Consider the following 24,884-nt stretch of genomic DNA (forward strand, 5'->3'; position numbering starts at 1 on the left):
GCGACGCGATTACATTTGAATGCACGCTGCGTCCGCGTAAGCGCCCCTCGTCTATCGCGCTATCGCCGGCCGATTAATTGCTGCCCGTGGCAGGACACCTTTTTTACGACCACAGCGAATCCGCTTCATTTCGCATGGGCGCACGCGCGATATCTGCCGCGATAGGAGGGGCAGAGAGGAGGGCACGACGAACGTCATGAGGCCTGTTCCAAAATCGGTTTCGGGAACTTGGGTTTTACTTATAAGGTTGGTAGGCCTTAAACTACGACTCAGATGTGTCCCATGATTGATCGGCTGATCAATTATTAAGATAATAAGTAATAAAAAATTGATTCCTTTCGCCAGCTGATATTACGAAATTAACAGCTGAAACCAAGTATGTGGATGGAAATGGAAATAGTACTTGGCTGTGAACGTTCAAGCGTAATCAGCTGATCAATTACGGAACGTATCGAAATTAGTTTAATCCTTTATATCCTGAATTAATTCACCTAAGACCTTCTTATTGAATTTCTGCGTAATTAAATAGCTTTCGGTATATTATATTAGGAGTGTGACTTATAATAGTTTTGAGAGACATTTCAATCACAGCTATTATTTCTTCATGCTTTAATATTAATCCGTGATATTTAGTCACTTACTAACAATAGACGCAATAAAAATCGTGTTAATACCGTCTTAAAAATAAAGCTTCCTAAAGAGCATTTTCGATATTTGCGTTGTTTTTGTTTTTTAATCAGAAGAAAACGGCGACTGAAAGTCATAGAATTCTGGTAGAAACTTGTGGCGATATTGTTCCCTCAATTGACACGTAAATATTGGTTTAGACGATTGAAAAGTGATGATTTAAATGTTAACGACAAAGATCGCTCGGGACAAGCAAAAAAACTTGAAAATACAGATTTGCAAGCATTATTGGACGAATAATCCAGCACAATCCATTTTAGAACTTGCCAGAACATTAAATGTTGATCATACAACAGCTACTAAACATTTACACGATGTGGGAAAGATTCACAAAGAAGAAAAATGAGTCCCACATCAACTATCGAAAAATGCCACTGCGAATCGGTTGAACGTTTGCATTTCGTTAATTGTCAGACGAAAAATGAAGAGTTTTTTTATATAAGGCGCAATATTCACGGTCCAAAGGTATTGCTGTGTATTTGGTAGGATCAACAAGGTGTTATATACTATGAACTGTTAAATCTGAATGAAACTGTCACCGTTGATCGTTGTTGACAACAATTATACAAATTGAAGCGAGCATTGGACCAAAAACGATTATCAATTGCGCGAGTAAACGACGCAAAGTCATCCTTCTTCACGACCATGCTCGACCTCATGTTGCATTATCAGTGAAGCAAACGCTATTAGAACTGAAATGGGAAGTCTTATCGCATCCCGCGTATTCTCCAGATACTGTTCCATCCGATTATCAGTTGTTCCGGTCGATGTGACGTGCTCTAGAGGATATACACTTTCATAACTTTGAACAAGTACGAAATTTGTTGAAAATTGGGTCAACTTCAATGAAGAAGCTTTTTATCATCGTGGAATCCATCTCTTGCCAGAAAGATGGGAAAAAGTTGTAGAAAACGAAGGAAAATATTTTGATTAAGGTATTCGTTCATTATTTTATCTGAGTAAATGAGTTTTTGAAAAAAAAATCCTCAAAACTAAATGACATTCCTAATAAATATAAGGAATAGAAAAATAAATTTTACAATAATTTAATGATTAAATTTTAAGATGGTAGCTACAAGTATTAACAAGAATATAAGGTAAGACATAGAGAAAAGAGTTCAAGAACATATGAGCGCTTATTCAGGATGCTTGGGATCTTTTGGAAAAGGAAAATGATGAAGATCAGATCAAACTGAAAAAAGAAGTCGAGTAATATATTTGAAAATTACTTGATAACTTCAAAATTTGCGTACTTGTTTACGAAATAGTTAAGGACTTTTTCAGAATGACCTAACCTACAATTACATGACGACTATTGTGTCTAGCGATTGATATGAGTATATTAAATTTTGAACTCTGAACCTTGAATCTTGAACCTGTCGCTAGGAATTCCGCGGTGTACATTTACCATTTTGCAAATAAGTACCCAAATTTTCAAGTTGTCAATTAAAGAAGCTTCTAGATATGGTCATTTTCAATCATTAATAATTTAATAACTATTGCGATTTTTGCAAAATGGTATTTGATTTTTCTTCTCACAAGAAAAGGTAGGGAACCCGAAAATTAAAAAAATTATGTGAAACTTCGTGTGGAAGTAAAGTAGGTCATCTGTAATGCAAAACTATTTCTTGTTCGTGCGGAATTCTATTCTTAGGAAGTGAAACCACCCTTCGAAAAAAACCATTTTCATTTTTAGTGTATATCTTTTAAAATACATATGCAAAAATGGTTTATATAAAAGTTGTAGTGTATTTCATACTCTTTGCAACTGTGTATTCAGATTTTGCAAAATTGGAGGAGAGCGGAGGAGGTTTCAAAAATTTTTCAATGAAAAATATATCATTAAAAAATATATGCTAAAAATGAAAATGATTTTTTCTTTGAAGGGTGGTTTCATCCCCTCAGACTAGAATTCCTCACAAACAAAAAATAGTTTTGCATTACGGATGAACTGCTTTACTTCCACACAAAGTTTCAGAATCTGTTGAATTTCCGAGTTCTCTATGTTTCCTTATCAGTTTCATCTGATTAATTTTCACAATTTTTCACTTCCAAAAGATCCCGGACACTCTGTATAGAGCGGTACTTTCAAGTACCGTCAGGATATAAAGGGTTAAGGCTTACCAAGCTTACAACTAAAATCAAAGTTTCCGAGACAGATTTCGGAACAGGCCAATGAAAGAAAAGAGTATAATCCCCCTCGCGCGGAATCGACAGGCCAGAGGGCGCTACGTTCGCGCCCGGCACGTAACTCGCGCGATGATGCTTTCACCTGTCCCGTCGGCGATGCGAATCCAAGCGCGTTTCCAAGCAAACGCAAATACCTCTGCCACGCGGGCGGCTCATGAGCGAAACGCGCTCGGGATTCTCGAAGGCTAATCGATCCGGCGCGTTCGCTCGGCTGCGAAATTTCGCTCGGAGGTATAGGCGATACAAGTGGCCGTGGCGGCGGCGGAAAAATATATACGTTGTCGGCGGTGAATTATCGCGATAGGCGCGGTACTCGCGAAAATAAATCTACGCTCGGCCGTGGGCAGAGGTGGGGAATCTCCATGCGAGAGCGGGATTCTCGGACTGCAGGATCTTGTTGGAGCGCGCGAGCCGGTTGAGCGTCCCCTCGCTGTTGGTAATTCCTTTTTCGATGCGCGCGCGAGATGTATATTTTCCCCCTATTACTTCTCTCTCTCTCTCTCTCTCTCTCTCTCTCTCTCTCTCTCTCTCTGCCAAGCGGCGTTTCTGACACAACCGCCGCTATTTTCGCCGCGACCTTGACGGCGTGCAAGAGCGCGTGTAAGTATCGATTACGTATGCTCGAAATTCTAAGGACCTTGTCCTCGGTAAGCGCGACACGTGCGGTGGGAAAAGAATCGAGACAAATTGCAGGCCATAATCAGTACACGTGGCAGACTGATATTTGAAGTATCGCTCGTCCTGAATAAACTACGGTGCGCGATCCGGCACCCCGCGGTGTACATTTACACAGCACGCGTCCTCACACAGGCACGCTCACGAGCGCTCAGCCGCCATGAGCTGAAAGCTGAGGGAGCGTGGGAATCAAATGGAATGGGAATGAATCATGGAGAGAGGGCAGGGGCGCCAGGGGATGGAGCGATTTGTACCGCCGATCGCACTCAACCCTCATCGGACGTTCATTCGAGAACTCAAATCCGATGTTGGGGTCAGTTCGACACTGTAAGTAAATCGACATGCCAACTGAAGTTTCACCTGCAAAGTCTCGACGAAGTAACGATGGCACTCTATGGGTTCGATAGAGCCAGGAGGCAAGATATGAAATTGGTCGGATTGCAGGAAAAAAGGTTCCATTCAAATGAATTCGTACTAACCTCCAAAAGATTGAACATCACACGAGCTACCAACGGCATCAAAGTTGCATCCCCTTTTCAACGCGGGTCGCTTCGTTCGAATGATGTCCTGTATGTCGACTCGATCCAATCTGACTGATTCACCCTGAAACGCTTCTCACATTCGATTCATTCATTCCTTGCAGAGTGGGTTGGTTTCGGCTATTAATTAACGTTATTCGTCAAGCATTAGGTCGTTAGATATGAAATGTCCGATTTCCTTAAGTATTAAGTTCGACAATGGATATCTCTGATATTTCACTTTTACAGTTCTTAGTTTTTTTTTTGTTATGAAGGTACATCACTCTTTCAAACGTATGTTTTGATGTGTGATTATCTTCCGAGTCTCTATTATAGCAATTTTTGTGTAACCATGGATAAATCAAAAGTTCGTGTTATTTCCGAATATGAGTTCCATCGTGGAACCAATGCGGCGCAGAGAACTCGAAACATCAATGAAATGTTTGGTGAAGATGTGAAACGCACACTAATGAACGCACAGTACGTCGATGGTTTGAGAAGTTTCGATTTGGCGATTTTAATTTTGAAAATGATCCACGTGGGCGACCCGAGACCAAGATGGATAATGATGAGCTGAAAGCTGTAGTGGAAGTGGATACATCTCAAACTATGCGTGAATTAGCGGCAAGATTTAATGTTACTATTTCAACAATATTGGAACATTTGAAACAAATCGGCAAGGTAAAGAAACTGGATAAGTGGGTTCCGCGTGAATTAAACGAACGTCAGAAGAGCAATCGTCTCGAAGCTTGCCTTTCTTAGTTATCACGACGCAAAGGCGAACCATTTTTACATCGTATTGTTAGGTGTGATGAAAAATTGATTCTTTTCGACAATCGCAAATGTTCGGCACAGTAATTGGATGAAGATGAAGTGCCGAAGCACGGTCCAAAACCGAATATTCACCAATAAAAAGCTGTTGGTGTCTGTTTGATGGTCCAGCGTTGGTATTATCCACTACAGTTTCATGAAACCTGCTCGATCGATTACAGCGAGTATCTACTGTAACCAACTTGACGAAATGATGAGGATGCATGCGATTAAGCAGTCGAGACTAGTCAATAGAGATAAGCCAAACCTCTTGCAAGACAACACTCGAGTCACTCGACCACATATCGTACAAACGACATTGCTCAAACTACAGGAGCTGGACTTGCAAATTCTCCGTCACCCACTGTATATTCACCAGACCTTGCACCAACTGACTACCACTTCCTCCAGGCATTGCTCCACTTCTTGCAAGGAAAAATATTCAATTCCCATCAAGCTGTGGAAAATGCTTCCCGCGATTTCATCGCCACTTGCTCTTCAGGCTTCTTCGTTGCTGGCATAAATGAGCTACCGTTAAGATGGCAGAACTGCGTCGATACTTTAGGCGAATACTTTGATTAATTATTATTAAGCACTACTTCTAGTTTGAGATATAATAAAGCAAACTTTTGACTCGAAATCGGACATGTCATGTATTTAATGACCTAATATAAACTGATAGATGATCGCCGTCTCGACTCGCAGTCGACTCGGTGCAAGCCGCTTGCGGTCGAGCAGACTCGTGATTTACGCGAAGTGTTACGTCGCGCGTCATACGACGAGAGATCGACACTTGCGGTCGCACGTCGAGCACGCGGTCGTTCCGCCGGTTCAAGCTGGTCAATTCTCCGGAATACACCGCGCGACCCGCCCCGCTAGAGCAAGCTGTCTTTTTCTGGATTTTATTTGACCCGTCACGTGGCCGCCTAAATAAACCGCCTCTTGCACGCGCGAGCAGTCTAAAGGCTTACGCCTTTGCACGTAAAAAGGCGTTAACCGTAACCGTAATTTTAATAGTTTAATATGTTACACATACAATTCAATAGAGTAACGCAAGTGAAATTCCGTCTGAAAGTTACGGTTACGGAATTTCACTTGCGTTACTCTATTGAATTGTATGTGTTGGAAGCTACTTAAATTACGATTACGGTTATTTTACGCTTTTTCGCGTGCAAAGGCCTTAAGAGCGCGCGACGTGTTTGCGGCGTTCGTTAAACTTCCGCGGCTAACAGGCCGCGGTTGCCGGTCGGCCTCTCATGTGATCGGCGACCGGCAATTTGTATCGACGTACAAATTGCGATTCGCACCGCGAGGAAGACGACGGCGGCGCGCGGCACTGCGTCACGCGGCACTTTGTCATCGCGAGGATTCGTTCGGGTGCGAACCAGGATGCGAGGCGTTGTCGCGCGACGCTGGAGCAAACAATAAATCACGATCACGCGCAAAGCGGGAGATCCCTGACGACGACGATGGTCGCACGCGCGCGAGAAAAGGAAGGAGACAGAGAGAAAGAGAAAGAGAGAAAGCTGCAGCACGCAATCGGACATTTCCAGAGGACATTCTTTTTTCGGCGATACTTAGCGAGGAATCATCATCCGAAACGCGCGCGAGTTTCCCTTTCACCTTGCTTGAGCAACAAATTGCGCCACTCCGCCATGGGACAGTCGTACGCGGGGAGACACTACTCGCAGCTCGCCCTTCCCCGGTGGACTTTCCCTCCAGGGGCCAAAGGCAGTCGGGGATCTCGTCAGAGATCGAAAGGTTCAGCGAGTGCGTCGAAGGGCTTCCACCGACGCACCGCGTTTCGTTGCTAGGTTGCGTACGGCCTCCCATACGCGGGAGAGACGGAGACGGTTGAAAGGTAGAGAGAGAGAGAGAGAGAGAGAGAGAGAGAGAAGGAGCAAGTGAGTCGGCACGCTGCCGTGCGAAGGAGCGAGAGGAAAGCCGCGCGTGTTTCGACAAGTTTCGGCGGCCGGTCGCGCGGCGATCGGGCGCGCTCGGCGAGGCGGCGGTTCGCATCGGCCAATCACGGCGTGCGATCTCTCGCTCGGCCGACTCGGCGTTACGCTCGCTTCAGTCCGCTACGGTGCGTCAGTCGCCGTGTATGAGAGTGCGGTTGCTTTCCTTGGCGGCGGAGGAGGACACGCAAGACCGTTATTGTCGCGCGCTATTGCAGCGTCGCTGCAGTGTGAAGGGACGCACGCACAGGCAGCGGTACGTCCAGGCGAGCGACTCGTTCGACTCAGCCGCGGAGTCACGAGGGCGAACGTAGCGCCTTGTTCGGAAGACACACCGCGTTGGCTGTCCCTGACATGAGGCCGATCGACACCGACTGCACCAGCGATCATTGTGCAGGCAGTTTGACACGCGGAGCAACGGCCGGTCGCTCAGGCTCCCCGTGCAACTTGGCTGAGGGAAGGAGCACGCGGTGAATCCGGCTCGAACGGCTCGGGAGAGAGGAGGTCGACGACGCTGAGGAGGAGAGCAGCGAACGGCCGCAACAGCGTCGGTGTTTGGCCACCCGGCGCCGAAGCGGGGATATTTTCGAGGTGAGTGTTTATTGTGTCAGTAAAGATCCGAGTTTAACTTTTTGCTATTCGCCCGGCGGAATGATCCACCGGTTCTTGCTCTTTCTCTCTCTCTCTCTCTCTTTCTCTCTCTCTCTCTCTCTCTCTCTCTCTCTTTCGAGGTGGTGAATTCCGCGTGAATCATCGCGCGGCAGCGTCTAGATCGAACCTCGTCGTTCGAATTTCACCGTTAGCTCACTCGCAGGTATCGCAATTTTTCGCCGCGGTTTTACGATATGATGCACATTAAGGGGGGAAGGGGGGTCGTCGCCGTGTCGTTGACTTTCACACGGGTCACTCGCGAGTTTCTGCGTACGCGACGCGTATTTTTTCTGCCGCGGAAAGATTCCGACGCGCAACCGGGGACTCGTTACGCGCGCCATTACGGGCGAACGAGGAGGTGCGAGTTTCCTCGCAGCCGACAGATGAGTCGTGCAAACGCGAGCCGCGCTGTTATTTTAGTCGCTATTTCTTTCGACGGCGTTTACCGTAAAACAAACGTTATCCTGACCCTTGTCAACAGCGAGTCCCGACGAGAGACGACGTCGCGAATCCTGGCGGGCAAATTTTTCGGACATGTCGCACCGCATTGACCGTTTCGAACGGCCGTCATTTTGAAATGTTCATGTCGCTTCCTCTCGCATTCGAACTCGCGTTGATGCAACTTTGTCGTGGTCCCGATCGTCCGATTCGGCGCTCCGGAAATTGGTGATTTTTTATCGACGTGATAAATCGTCGATAGGAAAAAGTCGCGCGATAAGCAATAGAATGATTGCGTCAAAAACACGCTTGATCCTTTTAATGCCAATCTCCGCGGAGATCGAATTACCTCGAGCGCTTGATAACGCTCGAACGGACAAACGTGATAACACGCTCCCCGACTTTCCTCGTGCGATTTTCCGCACAAATTGCGCCCTCGCGCGGCTCGACTGTCTGCCGAGCGCGCTCTGTTACGACCGTCCCCGCTATGTGTTGCAGCGCAACGATCGTTGATGGAGGAACTGTGAAATGACTTTGACTTCGACTGTTGATATGATTTATTTTGTCTTCAAATCGAGAGAGCACGTTGCCGCTTATACGTACAGAGTGGATAGCTCGAGAATTGGCTTGAAACTTGATGTGTATCAGACGACAGCTAACCAGAAACTGAGAGGTTTTTGTAGGGAACAGGAAAATAACGATAATAAGTTTGCAAGAGAAAAGATAAAATTCTTGCAAGGGTAGTCGATGGCCGATGACGAGAGATTCGACAGAAATTCGGGGATATGATAGCTATTAGTTTGTTATTTTAGGATGAGGTTGGTCATTGGAATTAGGTAAGATAGATATGGAGGAACATGCGTCATCATCGTCATTGCGACTGTCTACATAAGATAATACAAGTTAAAATAAACAACAAAAATATATGTTGCGGCATGTAACAGCTCGCGAACCGGCGTCTCTCCAGCGCCATATTTTTTCTCCCTTGATGCGAAAATAAGAGACGGAAGGTTCCGTTGGCTGAACGGGTACCGTTGCTTGCGTCGAGCAACATCACGTAACGTCATAATTTTCGACGAGGCGTTCAAGTCGCACGCGCGCGGAACGAGCGAGGCGTTTTGATCGTTCTACATCCGTAGGCTGAGAAATCAAAGATCGCAGATCGCAAAGCGCGATTGGGATCGGTGGGGCAAGTGAGCGAAAAATCCCGGTGATTGTATCTCTCGGAACGATCAGGAAATCGCCAGGTGACACGCTCCGCTGAGTAGTTTTATTATTGGCTCGCACTGCGCGCGTGGAAAGTCGTAGAAAATGTCGGAACCAGCAGCAGCCGACACGTCGCATTCAATAAACATATATCTAGCGAGGATCAAAATTAGAAGAGAGGTCCGCGCGATATCAGAGTTGGGAAGTAACTCGTTACTTGTAACGGAGTTAGTTATTTTTTTTTATAACTATAACTTGACTCGGTTCCGTCTTTTTCCATCTGTAACTTAATTTGGTTACATTTGTTTGATAACTAGTAACTAATGTAATAGTTACTTTATATGTTTCAAACTTTTTCAAAGTTTCTGGCAGACTAGTACGATAACGCGATGTGCGATGCTTGATATCTAATGAGCGTATAGTTATTCTGGCTGTATGTAGAAAACGCGCTATAGCGTCTATCTTTATTAGATGTAAAACAAGGAAGGAAAATGATGCTGATAGTCTCCTTTCCGAACGCAATCTGTATTTCTTTCAAAAAATTGTACGCCTGTTGGACATTTCCGTCATGCGTCGCCAGTCCTTATTTGTTAACATAACTTGCGTTCAGCGTAAAGTGCGTTGCGTGGTTTCAGTTATATAAAAAATTCAAGCAATGGATAAAACATCTCAATCTTCGGAGAAAGATTGTAAAATGCCATGGCCAGCATATGCAGAAATATTCGAGTCACTGTAAAAATTTGGAAATGAAAACAACTGGGCATTTCTTTGTAAAATTTGTGCTGGCAAACAAATTATTTATGCAAGTAGAACTTTAACTGCAAAAACAGTTTAAGAAAACATATGAGTGTAATTCTTTATTTATAAAATATCAATATATTTTTTAGTGAAAAAATCTAATTTTTGATGTTAAAATTACTCTTAGTATTTTTAGTATTTATTATCCTCATCAAATTCATTCACTTTCTTATAATTGTTGTTAATAGTCTTAAGTAATAAATATAAACTGCTTATTTAAATTAATGAATCTAATATGTAAAAATATAATAATCAACAAACTATCTTTATATAAAATTGAGGGAATTTACACAATCATGAAATTTGGAACAATAGCACAATTATTGTAAAAAAGTAACCGAAAAGTAACGACTCGTTATTTTCTATATAACCATAACTATAACATGTTATTCTTAAAGCTCAGTAACTTGTAACTGTAACTAGTTACTTTTTCAGTGAAAGAAACTGTAACTCTAACTGGGATATTTTATAAAGTAACTTTCCAACCCTGCATGTTACATCATCTGACCGAGCGAGACATCCTTTGGACATTTGAAGAGGCGATTCCTCACGGCTCCTCTTGCCGCTCCATTTTCAATCGGCCAATCGTTTGTTTCGGGGAATGTTTTTCCCTCCTCCTTCCGGTGCTGCCGTTAAGACCGTTTTATCGCCGTGACCGATAGTTGGCGCTCGTGCGATTAGCGAGTCGAGCGGGATCGAGATCGCATCTCCGGCGAGCGGCGAGTCCTGCGATCGTGGCTGGCCCGCGCGTTTAGAAAGTTTGAATTTCTGCCGACTTACGTAATCCGTCCGGGATCTTTCCGGCGACCTTTGCCTCATGCAATGGCCGCTTTCGTTGTCGGCGGAGCCCCGCGGAATTTTCGCGGTTTATTTTGGTATTGGATTATAGCCGTTATAACTGCAGAGCGGCTGCAATGCGCGCTTTTCGACGTTACATCGCGACCGGAAACTTCGAGGGGAGGATCCGCGATGCTTCAACGCGGATGGAGTTCAAAAATAACGAGCGACCGTATTAACTTTCTTGCGGTTCTATTTACTGGCAGAAATTAGTATCAAAATGGTTAAATTGTTTCTGCGGAGGAAAATATTTACTTTCATGTTTTATAATAGTTTTCGAACGTGCTGATTTCATATTTGAGGTTGTTGCAAAATTCAAAATGGCGGATCAAAAATGGCTGAAAGTAGTAAATTTTACCCCGAGTCAGACTCGGGTCTAACCGTAAGTCGGTGGACCTCTCGAGGATCGTTCGAGAGAGGAGAGAGGAGAGAGAGAGAAGCGCGTGACTTAAAAAATCTCGCCTAAATGTCTGGCTAATTTAAACGATCCGCTTTGAGCGAACATTTGTATTGTCGGAGAATGCGGTTATCGACACAACGGTCGCTCTCGTGGCGAATTCGCAAGGTGTCGTCGTGATCGGAGAGAGGTTTTTTGATACCGGAATGCCCTGCGTGATTTATCTGCACAACGTATTATCAATAGCATAATCGCGGCCATGAATTTGCAACAATTTCTTCACGTTCGTCACTCGTTCTATTTGAAAATGATTAATTCGCCCTCGCGCCCACTTGCGTGTACGGGCGGCCGCTTGTTATGTATTTCATTATTCGTGAAAAATTAAAGCGAATGGAGGTGGGAAAGGCAGAGGAGGAGGGAGAGGGAGGAGGTATAGGGTATTTTCTATCACAAGTTAAATGCAAGGTTTAATGACTCTATAATACATGGTGGCGTTCACGTTTAAGGAAGGTGCACGATGATTCACGGAGTCTGTACATGGTGCCCATTTGCAACCGGCTGATGTCATCATTAACGATGTAACCTTTTCGCGCGTTGAATGCAACAATAAAGTCGTTAGTTTCGAAGGCATCGATTCATTCTCGTAAAAGGTTGCCTTGCTTTCAATAAATATTTAAATAAATATATTTATATAAACATTTCAATAAATATCTTTTTACATAAGATATTTAATGAACATTTTAATAAATATTCTTTAATAAATATTTAAATATTTATAGACTCGATATACAAGATCTTTGAGTGATCAACGGACGAGCAAAATGTTAGTTAAAAATTTATCAATTGCAAACAATTTCTGTAATATTTGTCATAATATTTGTTGAGGACAAAAATATCTCATGTGATTTACAAGTTTGGCATCATTTACAAGTTGCAAATTTTATGTACGTTGCTCGCGTAACGGAAACAAAAAAATTAATTTTTACTATTTTTTTTCTTTTTGTATACTTCTTATCTCTTCCTATCTCTCTTTCTCCCTCTCTCTCTCTCTTTCTCTCTCTCTCTCTCTCTCTCATTTTAATGAGTTACAGAATATTCTCATTATATTCCCGTTCGTTTTCATTGCCAGCACGTCCGAAAGGCGTCGGAAGCCAAAAAAAGGTCGTTCGAGTCTGCTTATCTATACCGCAACGTCGGTCGCCGATAATTATAGCCGCGCGAAAGATCGGCTCTCATTCGGAGATGCTCCCCTGTGAGCCGATTGACGTCAGAAAGCCGTAAAAAATTCGCGTATGTGAGAGAGAGAGCATGATCGAAGGTATTCCGCTGTTCGATAATACGTAGGTATGCAAGCGAAATTAGACGTCTGGCGGGTCACGATTGACCGGCCGACGCTCCGACATATTTTTATAACAGCCGCGCGGACTTTTAATAGAACGCACACACCGTCGATCGACACCGTACGTGCGAAAATTGATCTAAGCGCTTTCGCAGCGGTGTACCGCGCGATGGAGGGGGCACGGGAGAGGGTGATGGGAGGTGTGAACAATCCTCAAGGTCCACGCGGAACGAACGATCTCTCCCGGTAGCCGCGATGCAGTTTTCCGACTCGGCGCGCGCGCGCGACAAGAACAGAGAAACTTGATGAATTCGCAGTTGTTATCCGACCTGGCGTGTCCGCTAGGCAAGAAAGAAAACGCGAGTGCTCGCGCAGTGAAAGTGCCGTGCGAATCCAATGATCCCTCGACCAGGTAATGTATGCGCGAACCGCCACGGCGCGGTGCACTTTGCGCTGCGAAGTAATCGCAGCTAACTGCGGGACAGCGGAAGGGCGAGGAGGGGGAGGGTAAGATCCGAGGGAAAAAATATGTAGCGCGTGGAAAATCACTTTTGATCGGAGACTGCTCTGCCGTAAAAAATGTTTGTTTACGTCGCGTAGTAAAATTTTTTTCTTTTGTCTCGGAAGTCGCCGCGGACTGTTTTTCTTCGTAGCGACGATCAATCAATTCGCGCGGGGACAAGAGGAGAGGTGAAGTAACGTCACTCTGTGTCTCCTGGAAGCCGAGCGATTCCTGAGACTCGCATTCGCTCGGGCTTTTCCTCGTATCTCTGATTCTCTCATACGCCCGCGAGTACTTAGTCCGCTCGTTATAAAGGAGATAAACGTGTCTGGTATTTGCGACCGTGATCGCACAACAAGTACAAGCTGCAATCAGACGAGTCATTTTTGCAATCGGTGTTACTACTACACGGAAAAAATGGTTGGTTGGATGAAAGCACATTTTTTGGTGAAACGCGAATGATTCCGAAATTCCAGTTCGAATTGTGAGAATTCGGTCTAAATATTAAGATTTCTCGTTAACTCAGAATTCTGGTACTCCCGATTGGAATTTCCGAATCATTCGTGCTTCAGCAGGAAATTGACTCATCCGACTAAACATTTTCCTTCGCGTGTATGGCGTGTTAGTGAGATAATAACTTTCTGTAGGTATTGCTAATATTGTTTTTCGGTTGGAACAACAAGAAGGTACACTTGACGCCAAAAGCAACTATTAGGAGTATGCGATTTAGTTTGGAGAATTTTTTCCTCAAAAACTGATTTACTTCGACAAGATAATGAACGAATACCTTAATCAAAATATTTTCCTTCGTTTTCTACTTTTTTCATCTTTCTGGCAAATTTCGCGACGATAAAAATATACTTTGATCCAATTTTCAACAAATTTTTGCACTAGGTCTAAGTTGTGAAAGTGTGTATGCTCTAGAACAGGAGATGCTCACACCCCCTGGAGGTGCGGAAAAGCATTCTTGCAGGTGCGAGGAAAAATGATTGTAATTAATAATGATTACGATGAACTCTGGAATAATCCGGCATTTTTACCATCAAATAAAAAAAATGTTATTAAAATTATATATTTTTTATTATAAAATTATATAATTTTTATTATCAAAAATTAAATATTTTTTTTATTTTTAACTTCTTACCTTAAAACTCTAACTAATTTTTACCATAAAGCATACGAATAATTTTTTTTGTAGGGGGTGCGAAGGTTTATTAATAAATTTTTAGAGTTGCGAAATACAAAAAAGGTTGGGAAACCCTGCTCTAGAGCATGTTGGATCGACCGGACCAAGTGATAATCGAATGGAGTAATGTCTGGAGAATACGCGGCGTGCGGTAAGACTTCCCATTCCCGCTCTAATAGCGTTTGGTTCACTGATAACGCAATATGAGGTTAAGTATTGTCGTGAGGAAAGATCACTTTGTGTCGTTTACTCGCAATTGGTGATCGTTTTTGGTTCAATGCTCGCTTCAGTTTGTATAATTGTTGTCGATTAGCAGTGACAATTTCATTCGCATTCAACAGTTCATAGTACGCAACACCTTTTTGATCCCACCAAATACACAGCAATACCTTTGAACCGTGAATATTGTGTCTCGAAGTGGATGTTTCTGGTTGGCCTGGATCAGTCCATGGTGTTTTCGTTTGGGATTATCGGAATAGATCCATTTTTCATCCTCAATAACAATTCGATACAAAAAATTCTTTATTTTTCGTCTGGCGATTAACGAAATGCAAATGTTCAATCGGTTCGCAATGACACTTTCCGATCATTGATGTGGGACCCATTTTCTTTCTTTCCTTGTATCTAATTTTCCTTGTATCGTATAAACGTTTACGATCAACAGTTCATGCCCTGGCAAATTCTGAAGTGGATTGTACTGGATTTTCGTTCAATAATGCTTGCATATCTACATTTTTAAGTTTTTTTGTTTGTCCCGAGCGATCTTTGTCGTTAACATTAAAATCATCATTTTAGAATCGTCTAAATCAATATTCACATGTCTTAATTGATGGAGCAACATCATCACAAGTTTCTATCAGAATTTAGTGATCTTCAGCCGCCGTTTTTCTTTTGATTAAAACACACAAACAACGGATGTCAAAAATGCTCTTCAGGAAGCTCCACTTTTAAGACAGTATTAACACAATTTTTACTGCGTCTGTTGTTAGTAAATGACTAAATATCATGGATTAATATTAAAGCATGAAGAAAAAATAGCTGTGATTGGAATGTCTTCGACAAAACTGACATTAATGCCATCTCTTCCAAAGCCCTCGAAACTAAATCACATTCCTGATATATTTTTAGCAACATTAATCACTTTTTGCTCTCATTGTGCAGCTGCAAGTAACCGTCGTTGTCGTGTAACGGTTACATTGCAAATATCCGATTATGGAAGGATCCCGCGTTTCTCTCTCTCTCTCTCTCTCTCTCTCTCTCTCTCTCTCTCTCTCTCTCTCTCTCTCTCTCTCTCTCTCTCTCTCTCTCTCTCTCTCTCTCTCTCTCTCTCTCTCTCCCCTCTCTCCCCTCTCTCTCTCCCTCTCTCTCTCTCTCTCTCTCTCCTAAGTCACAGATCTTCATTCGAAATCTAATTGACTTTTCGATTATACATCCCCGATAGAACAAGTTATCCGTTATCGCGCGCTCGCGAGCGCATTAATCATTCTCTCCAGACGTTTGACAAATGCTCGCTGCGCGCGCGACTGTCGTGTCTCGTGTCTCAAGCTTCGATCTGCCGAGCGAGCCTTAGGAAACGAGGGGGCAGCAGGCTGGAAAAGTACCGTTACGACATTTCCTCGCGCTCGCGCGCGCCAGCTCGCACGATTATCGCAGAAAAGCTCGCGCGCGATGCGATTCGCTGTAGTCTGAGTGCAGTTAGTGTTAATGCCTGATAAGAATCTGACCCGGTCAGCAGTGATTCTCATTCGCCTTAACCTAGTTCGCAGGCTCGTCGAGTCCCCCGATCTGTGCCATGATTGCGGCGCAAATCGTGCCGGTGGGCGATAACTGGCGGCGCGCAATGCCACTGCCAGAGAACCGCGCAACCCTGATCTAGCGCGGTGGTGCGCGCATGCGCGCTAGATCGTCCCTCCGAGATCGTCGTTCCCTTGTCGCGCGCGAGTCGCCGCCACCGGCGCGGCGGCGCGGGCGGAGGGATCACGGAAGGGGAGAGAATCGCGAGAAAGCGGACGGATTCTTGCGACGAGCTTTGACGCGCGCAGCCCGCCGCGACGTCAAACGCGCCGGGATCAGGCGCTCGTAAATCTATTCCTCGCGCTTTACGCGGACGCGTTTTACGACAATTCGGCCGTTCGGTAATGCGCGACTATTACGCTTCAACTATTGCACAACTCGCTCGTTAACGTTGCGCAACGCCTCGGGCATAATTTATTTCTTCCTGTACGAAATATACGTCCGCGGCCTATCGTCCGGGTGAGAAGAAAATTTTTGCCGATATCACGCAAGCGATTCTCGCTTTCCGCCGCCGGTCGCCATTATTCTCCGTGAAGGACCACTGCATATTTATTTTTTTTTCGTTTGTTTTTCTTCGTTTTTTCCCTCTCGACCATTGTTTCGCGACGAGAGCTGCGTGTCTTCGCGCTTGCTGCCGTCTCAACTTTGACCGATGTTGCATCACGCGGCCAGTGTCCGGTTGAATAGCAGAGCACCATCGCGGAAAAAATCGTGTCGGTTATTCGACGCGGAGGGGTCACAAGGTCATGCGTTAGGACAACGACGGGGGGGAGAGTTCGGGGAGGACCGGAGAGAATATCATCTCTCGGGCGTTGCGTCGCGCGCGTGCACACGAGAGAGAGAGAGAGAGAGAGAGAGAGAGAGAAAAAGAGAGAGAGAAAGGGAGAGAGAGATGTGCGTTGTAACGCATTAGTGCCACATCATGGCGCATGCCGATACGATAAGCCGCTCGCAAGTTTTCCACGATGTCCCGAAATAGCCGTTACCCGACGCTAGCTGGATTAAGGAACTTTCCTTCGGATGATACGAGACGAGCGAGAAGCACGAACTCGATAACGTAATCGCGTCGCGAGATGAGGTATGCAACAACTTGGCGTGAGAGAGGGGAAGGGATGAAAAAGAGAGGGAGAAGAGAATCACGACGACACCGTTGCAGCAAAGTCCAAGAGCAACAGACGCGTCTGGAATTCTCGACGCGAGGACGTGGAAACGCCATCCAGCAAATTCTCTCCTTCCCCCCGGATAATGCCCCCTCCGATTTTCCGAGCTTTTTCTTGTCCGGGGAAGACTCGGCCGTTCATGATTGCTCGGATTATTGCGCTACTGATCGCGTTCTCTCGTGGTATTCTTGGCATCACGGCTCTGGCTGCCGAAGTGCGAACGATGAGGCGTCCGTGAATTCGGCAACAACAGCGGATAGTGTCCGGCGAGGAAGATACGGCGAGATATACCGCGAGAGAAATCCCTGTTGGATACTGGTCGAACTATTTGCTTTCTCATGCGCTTGAGACTCTTGGTATGGCACATTTTTTTTCTACCTGACGGACTTTCGCGAAACCTTGCATTTCTACGTTTCTCGGATCGCTGACTACTGAAATCCGAAGTCAGATTTCAGAAATTCAAAATGACAGGTCAATACGGCTGTCATGTGAACCCATAGGGGCCCGTAGGGGTGAATTAGTGTAAATCTGAATAAATGTAAATCAGATACGTAATATAAGGGTTTTTCTGATCGTTAATTACAGATTTGAAGTCAGATTTACAGAATTCAATGAAGTGATTTGTTTATAAAAAAGATCTAGCATATGTGTGGAAAACTCCGGAAAAAAATACATTATATCTTGACATATATATAAAATATGTATAGAATATATATTATATTTGAAAATATATATTATATTTTGACATGTGAAGAATATCCAGCAAAATTTTAGCCTCTAATCTTAACCTAATACTTTTCAAGATATTATATTTTTTTAATCACCTTTTTCCAAATTTATTTGTTCATAAATAATAATGAGCAATTGGATATAAAAACCATGAGAAACAGGTAAACTAAGCATTAATATATTAGGAGTCTGATTTAGTTTTGAAAGTTTTTTTCTCAGAAACTGATTTACTTAAACTAGATAATGAACGAATACCTTAAGGGGTTAAGCCATCTTGGATGGATCAAAATCCCTGTCATTTTCAGGAATTTCTTTTGAGGACAACAAAAGAAAATATGAAAGAAAAGAAAAAATGAAAATAAGATATTTATTAAGCAACTTTTTAAGAGAAAAAAGTAATTTTCTGTAAATATTTTAAACAAAATGGCGGCATTGTAGTCGGGACACTTTTTGATCGACGCTTTCAGTGTGGTGTTCAGTCTCACGGTTATAGCATTGGACGTAAAACAAAAAAACGAAAAAATTTTTATTACCTAAATATCAGAAACTGAAGAAATACATATGGATTTTGCGAAATATTAAAAACTTTTTTGCAATTAACACTTTTGCAGGAAAATTTTAAGGTTAAACATGAAATTAAAAAAAAATATATACCATTTTCACAAAAATAAATATTTCTAAATATCCATATGTACTTCTTCAGTTTCTGGCATCTAGATAATAAAATTTTTGTTTTACTTTCATACGGCTATAACCGTGAGACTAAATACCGCTGACAGAATCAGTTAAAAAGGGTTCTCAGTGTCTCGCCTTTCAACGCCGCCATTTTATGTAAAATATTAAAAAAAAATATTTTTTTTCCTTAAAAAGTTGCTTAATATCTTATTTTCATTTTTGTATTTCTTTTATATCCTCAGAAAAAATTCCCGGAAATGACAGTGATTTTGAGCCGGTGACTTAACCCCTTAATCAAAATATTTTCCTTCTTTTACAATAGCTTTTTACAACTTTTTCTCATCTTTCTGGCAACAAATGGATTCCGCGACGACAAAAAGATTCGTCTTTGAAGTTGATCCAATTTTCAACTAATTTTCGCACTTGTTCAAAGTTATGAAAGTGTATATCCTCTAGAGCATGTTGCATCGACCGTAACAAGTGACAATCGGATGGAACAGTATCTGGAGAAAACGTGGATATGGTAAAACTTGCCATCCCAGCTCTAATAGCGTTTGCTTCGTTGATAACGTAACATGAGATCGAGCATTGTCATCAAGAAGGATCACTTTGCGTCGTTTAATCGCAATTGGTGGTCGCTTTTGGTCCAATACTTGCTTCAATTTGTATAATTGTTGTCGACAACGATCAGCGGTAGCAGTTTCATTCGGATTTAACAGTTCACAGTACACAACACCTTCTTGATCTCACCAAATACATAGCAATACCTTTGAACCGTGAACATTGTGCCTTGAAGTAGATATTGTTGATTGGCCTGGATTAATCCATGATCCTTTTGTTTGTGATTATCGAAATAGTCCATCCCCAGTAACATTTCGATACAAAAGAACTCTTCATTTTTTATCCGGCGATCAGCGAAATGCTAATGTTCAACCGGTTCACAATGGCATTTTTCGATAGTTGATGTGGGACTCATTTTCCTTCTTTGTTAATCTTTCCCATATCATGTAAATGTTTAGTAACTGGTGCACGATTAACATTTAATTCTTGGACAAGTTTTGAAGTGGATTATGTTGGATTTTCATTCAACGATCATTGTTGTTAAGATTGAAATTATCACTTTTGAATCGTTTAAATCAATGTTCACTTGTCTTAATTGATGGAGCAACATTACCATAAGTTTTTATCAGAATTCTGTGACCTTCAACCGCCGTTTTCTTCTGATTAAAACACAAAAGCAACGCATGTCAGAAATACTCTCTAGGAAGCTCCATTTTTAAGATGGTATAAGCACGATTTTTACCGCGTCTATTGTTAGTGACTAATGACTAGATATCACGGATTAATATTAAAACATTAAAAAACAATAGCTGCGATTGGAATGTCTTCGACAAAACTGACATCAGTGCCATCTCTTGCAAAATTCTCAAAACTAAATCGCCCTCCTAATATTAAGGAAATATGAGATCATATTTAGATCATTGTCATTAAACTGTAAACAATAACGTAAAAGCGACAGATGTATAATGTAAAAATGAAAGAAAAAAAATGGCGAGCATACTATCACTGGTACAGAAGAATTAACGATCGGCGGATACGGAAGGAACAGAGCGTGCAGAGAAGTATTTCGTATTCCATGTTATTACGGATCATATAGGGTGAGGAAAAAGGATGGAAACCCTTAAAAATCTCGAAAGATATAAGCTTTACAGAAAAGTATTTCAGACAAAAGTTATAAGGCTCAAAACGATGTATTTACTGATCTTATCAGTTTGACCTTGAGTGGCGTTGCCAAGGTCAAGTCAAGGTCAATTTATTTTTTTTAAACAGAAATCTCCATTTTTTATTACATTATCTTTTTCTACCAATTAATTTGAACAACTTTTGTCTGAAACATTTTTTTACTTACCTAATATGTTTTGAGATATTTAAGGAAAACTTTTTCCATACTTAATTTACAATATCTCGCTATTTGTCAGAAGAAAAAATGGTGCTAGATTTTTGTTCTCTATTTGGTCTCAAGAACATATTGTTACAATAGTTTTCTAACTTTTTTAAATTTATTGACATTTCAAAATCATTAAATTAAGGATTTTTAAGGGTTTCCATCCTTTTTCTCACCTTGTCTATTACGTTCACTATGGTCGATACAAAAGTGATAATCCCGACGAGTGGACGAAGAGGAGGACGCAGTTGGTAGTGCCCGCGGCGTGCTCGGCATGTCGGAGAAATTGATTGCAGAGAGAAGGCTGTTATCGGTCCCGATGCGATGTTAATTCACTCACGATAAAACCCCGCCGGCGAGTAGTGAGCTAATCGTAGAGCGAACCGGTGATTAATGCGACACGTCGCGCGACCGTCGCCCTAGCGACCTGCCTTTAAATCATTCCGTGACGCGAAACGCCCGATGGGACTGTCACACGCCATGACGTTGTTAGAACATCCCGATGACCGTTGTCATTAAAGTTCGAAGCTGTTCCTCGTAACGTCGCGACGGGCTCGGCCGCAGATGAAACGCGATAAATAATCGGCCGCTGTTCGCACGAAGTCGCGGCATTCCGCGAACGTAACGCTGACGTAACGGTTGTTCTGAGATCGCTCGGCAGATTTGAATTCAACGTCTCGCAGATCGGCTGATACTACGGGAAAGATCGCTGATAACAATGCCGGTACACACTCCGGCTTCCCATTGATAAGAGTGTCTCGAAGATAGCAGGTTTGGGGAAGTAACTCGTTACTTATAATTTTTTTTTTATTAACTGTAACTTAATTTCGTTCCGTTTTTTCCATCTGTAACTGTAACCTAACTTGGTTATATTTGTTTGATAACTAGTAACTAATGTAATAATTATTTTAATAAATACTTTATATATTTTAAACTTAAGTTTCTGGCAGACCGGCACGATAACGCGACAGTAACTTGTGCCATGTTTGATATCCAATAAGCATACAGTTGTTCTGGCTGCATTTGGAAAACGCGCTATTGCGTCATCTATTTTTATCGTTTATTAGATGTAAGACAAGGATAAAATGCATTAGCGCTGATAGTCTCTTCTCCGAATGCAACCTGTATTTCTTTAGAAAAAAATTGTACGTCTATTGGACTACGTCTATTATTGTTGCGCATTGCCAGTCGTTATTTGTTTTATTATTGTTTTAACCTTATTATTTTAACCTAACATAACCTGCGTTTAGCGTGAAGTGCGTTGCGTGGTTTCAGTTATATGAAAAATTCAAGTAATGGATAAAACATTTCAGTCTTCGGAAAAAGATTGTAAAATGCCATGGCCAGCATACGCTGAAATATTCGAGTTACAGCAAAAATTTGGAAATGAAAGCAACTGAACATTTCTCTGCAAAACATGCGCTGGCAAAAAAATTACACAGGCACACAAAAAAAGTGGTCTGTTCTTTTGATCAGATCACTATACTCCAAAGTATTTTGGCTCGCTGAACATGAATCTGGTGTTGAAATTGCTTCATCATCCTCCAGTTTTTGTAAAACCGCAAAAAATGTCCTAAAATTCCAAAATCCCGTCAAAACTCCATTCCATTAAAGGTCGCCGTTAGACGGAATCCTGAAAACGGATCACAACACCATATTCTTATATATTTAATAATAAATGAATAAATTACGCGTTTTCGTACGCGTAAATGACATAAACATAAAACAGTAGAAAAGTATGAAAGTTTGAAACTTGTTCTAGAGAAAATAAAATATGCAGAGCATAAATGGAAAGTTTTTGGCTATCTTAAAATTTCAAGCATGATCCTGAGACAGCAATCAGGATTTACAAAAAATTTCTGTTTTTTATGTTTATGGGATAGTAGAGATAGGCAAAATCACTGTAAAAAGAAAGTATGCCCAACGAGAATAGAACTTTAATCCAGAGTCGAAGAACATTATAAACGAACCTCTGCTTGATCCTTCGAATGTTTTGTTTCCCCCCCTCCATATTAAACTTGGTCTGATGAAACAATTCATCAAGGCTTCAAACAAAGAAGGTGAATGCTTTCAATACTTGGAGAAAAATTCTCGGAAATCAGCGATGTTAAGTTAAAAGAAAGTGTATTCGACGGACTGCAAATTCGTACAATGTTTCGAGATAAAAAATTCATTACGAAAATGAATAATATTGAGAAAGCAGTATGGCTCAGTTTCAAAAAGGTTGCTCAGAATTTTTTGGGGAGTCACAAAAATGAGGATTACGAAAATCTAGTCGCGGAAATGTTGGATAATTTCAAACAGTTAGGTTGTTTGATAAATCAGAAATTGCATTTTCTGCACTCTCACCTCGATTACTTCCCTGAAAACCTTGGAGATTATAGCGAAAAACAAGGTGAACGATTTTACCAGGATATAAAAGAAATGGAGCGTCGTTATCAAGGAAAGTGGGATGTAAACATGATGGCAGATTTCTGTTGGATGTTGAAAAGGGATATTAGAACGAAAGAGAAGAAAAGAAAGAGGAATCCACTGTATAGATCATTTGAAGATAAAAGAGTTCGTTATAAAGGAAAAAAAGAAGACTGAAAACGTCTTTTTTTACCTGAAAAAAATCCGATTTTTATGGCATTTTTCTTATTTTTGCAGAATTTGAGGGTGATGGAGTAATTCTGACACCGGATTTGTCTTCAGTAGGTTTAAATATATAAGGATATGGTGTTGTATGTAGTTCGTTTTCAGGACTCCGTCTAACGGCGACCTTTAATGGAATGGAGTTTTGACGGGTTTTTAGAATTTTAGGGCATTTTTTGCGGTTTTACAAAAACTGGGGGGTGATGAAGCAATTTCAACACCGGATTCGTATTCAGTGGGCCAAAATATTTTGGGATATAGTGATCTGATCAAAAGAACAGACTACTTTTTTTGTGTGCCTGTGTTATTCATGCAAGTAGAACTTCAACTGGAAATTTAAGAAAACATATGAGTGTAAGTCTTTATTTATAAAATATCAATATATTTTTTAATGAAAAAGTCTAATTTTTCAAGATTACTTTTAGTATTTTTAGTATTTATTATACTCATCAAATTCATTCACTTTCTTACAATTGTTATTAATAGTCTTAAAGAATAAATATAAATTGTTTATTTAAATTAATGAATCTAATTTGTAAAAATTATATACAATACGAGGAATATAATAATCAGCAAACTACTTTTATATAAAATTGAAGGAATTTACACAATTACGAAATTTAAAACAATAGCACAATTATTGTAAAAAAGTAACTGAAAAGTAATGACTGTAATTACTTTCTAACGAAAAATAATTACTTTCTAAATAAATATAATTGAAACATGTTATTTTTGAAGGTCAGTAACTTGTAACTGTAACTAGTTACTTTTTCAGTGAAAAAAAACTAACTTTAACTAGATATAGTCCCGGCCAAAAATATATCACCTTTAAGATGTTTGAGGATAACTTGGTTTAAGATGTACGGATATGTACTAGGTCATAACATGTTTTGATAACAGATGCAGCTTACCGAACAAAGTACTTTTAATCAAATAATATAAACAACTCGTGAAAAATTTGAATCTAGTTTCTTTACTGCGAAGGAAGTTATGCTCAAAAATCCTAAAGATGATATATTTTTTCGATCGGTACTGTACTTTTACAAAGTAACCGACCCAACCCTGGAAGATAGTCCTCGTCGTGATTGTTGCCGTCGCGTCGAAGGCAATCTGCGGCTCTTTCGACGCGATTCGCCGAGATCGGCGCGTATGTCATCGCGATTTCACGCGAAAATTGCCGCGAAACGGCTCGCTTTCTCCTTCTTCCGCTCACGGCCGATCGGCGCGGATATGCGGATAACGAGATCCCGCGCGCTCGCGCGCATCAAGCAATTAGCGATGTCCGCGGCTCGACGCGGACGCGCGTGTCATCGTTCCTCTTTTTGTCTCAATGTAAATATGATTGTTCACGACGCGACGCGACACGCTTCGGCGAAGCGGATCAAAGACGCCTCTCTCTCTCTCTCTCTCTCTCTCTCTTTCTCTCCCCCCTCTCTCCCTCTCCCTCTCCCTCTCTCTCTCTCTCTCCCTCCCCCCCTTCGCTACTCGAGACGCGTCAGTATTCACTGTAATTATTCCACGCGTACAAGCGCGCGCGTAAGTGCATCCGTGATCGCGACGCACTTTTTCCCGGAGCTCCGACTTCGTTAATAACGAGCTCGTGCGTCTCGCCACGTCGGATTATAATGCGATGAATTTGACGCAGGCGTCGCGTCGGGACGATATTTCAAGAGCATCAGCGGAAGACAAAAAAGAGGGAGAGGGGAGGATAAAGAGAGAAAGAAGAGCACCGTATTAAAAAATCGTAACCTTGGT

At 42.0% G+C, this 24,884-nt stretch overlaps 1 protein-coding gene across 2 annotated transcripts in view; it reads left to right on the plus strand.

The window, feature by feature from the left end:
• The first annotated feature begins 6,913 nt into the window (after nucleotides 1–6,913).
• LOC105184910 (uncharacterized) overlaps nucleotides 6,914–24,884 on the plus strand; it is a 63,309-nt gene continuing 45,338 nt past the window's right edge. Inside the window, exon 1 of one of the 2 annotated variants that reach the window (XM_019842172.2) lies at nucleotides 6,914–7,429. The gene's annotated coding sequence lies outside the window, so the exon portion shown is untranslated. Of the gene's footprint in view, nucleotides 7,430–12,290; nucleotides 12,917–24,884 lie in introns of those variants that run through there. The other variant, XM_025307995.1, reaches the window with a different exon arrangement.

This window comes from Harpegnathos saltator, unplaced genomic scaffold (genome assembly GCF_003227715.2).
Source record: "Harpegnathos saltator strain DR-91 unplaced genomic scaffold, Hsal_v8.6 scaffold133, whole genome shotgun sequence".
NCBI lineage: Eukaryota > Metazoa > Arthropoda > Insecta > Hymenoptera > Formicidae > Harpegnathos > Harpegnathos saltator.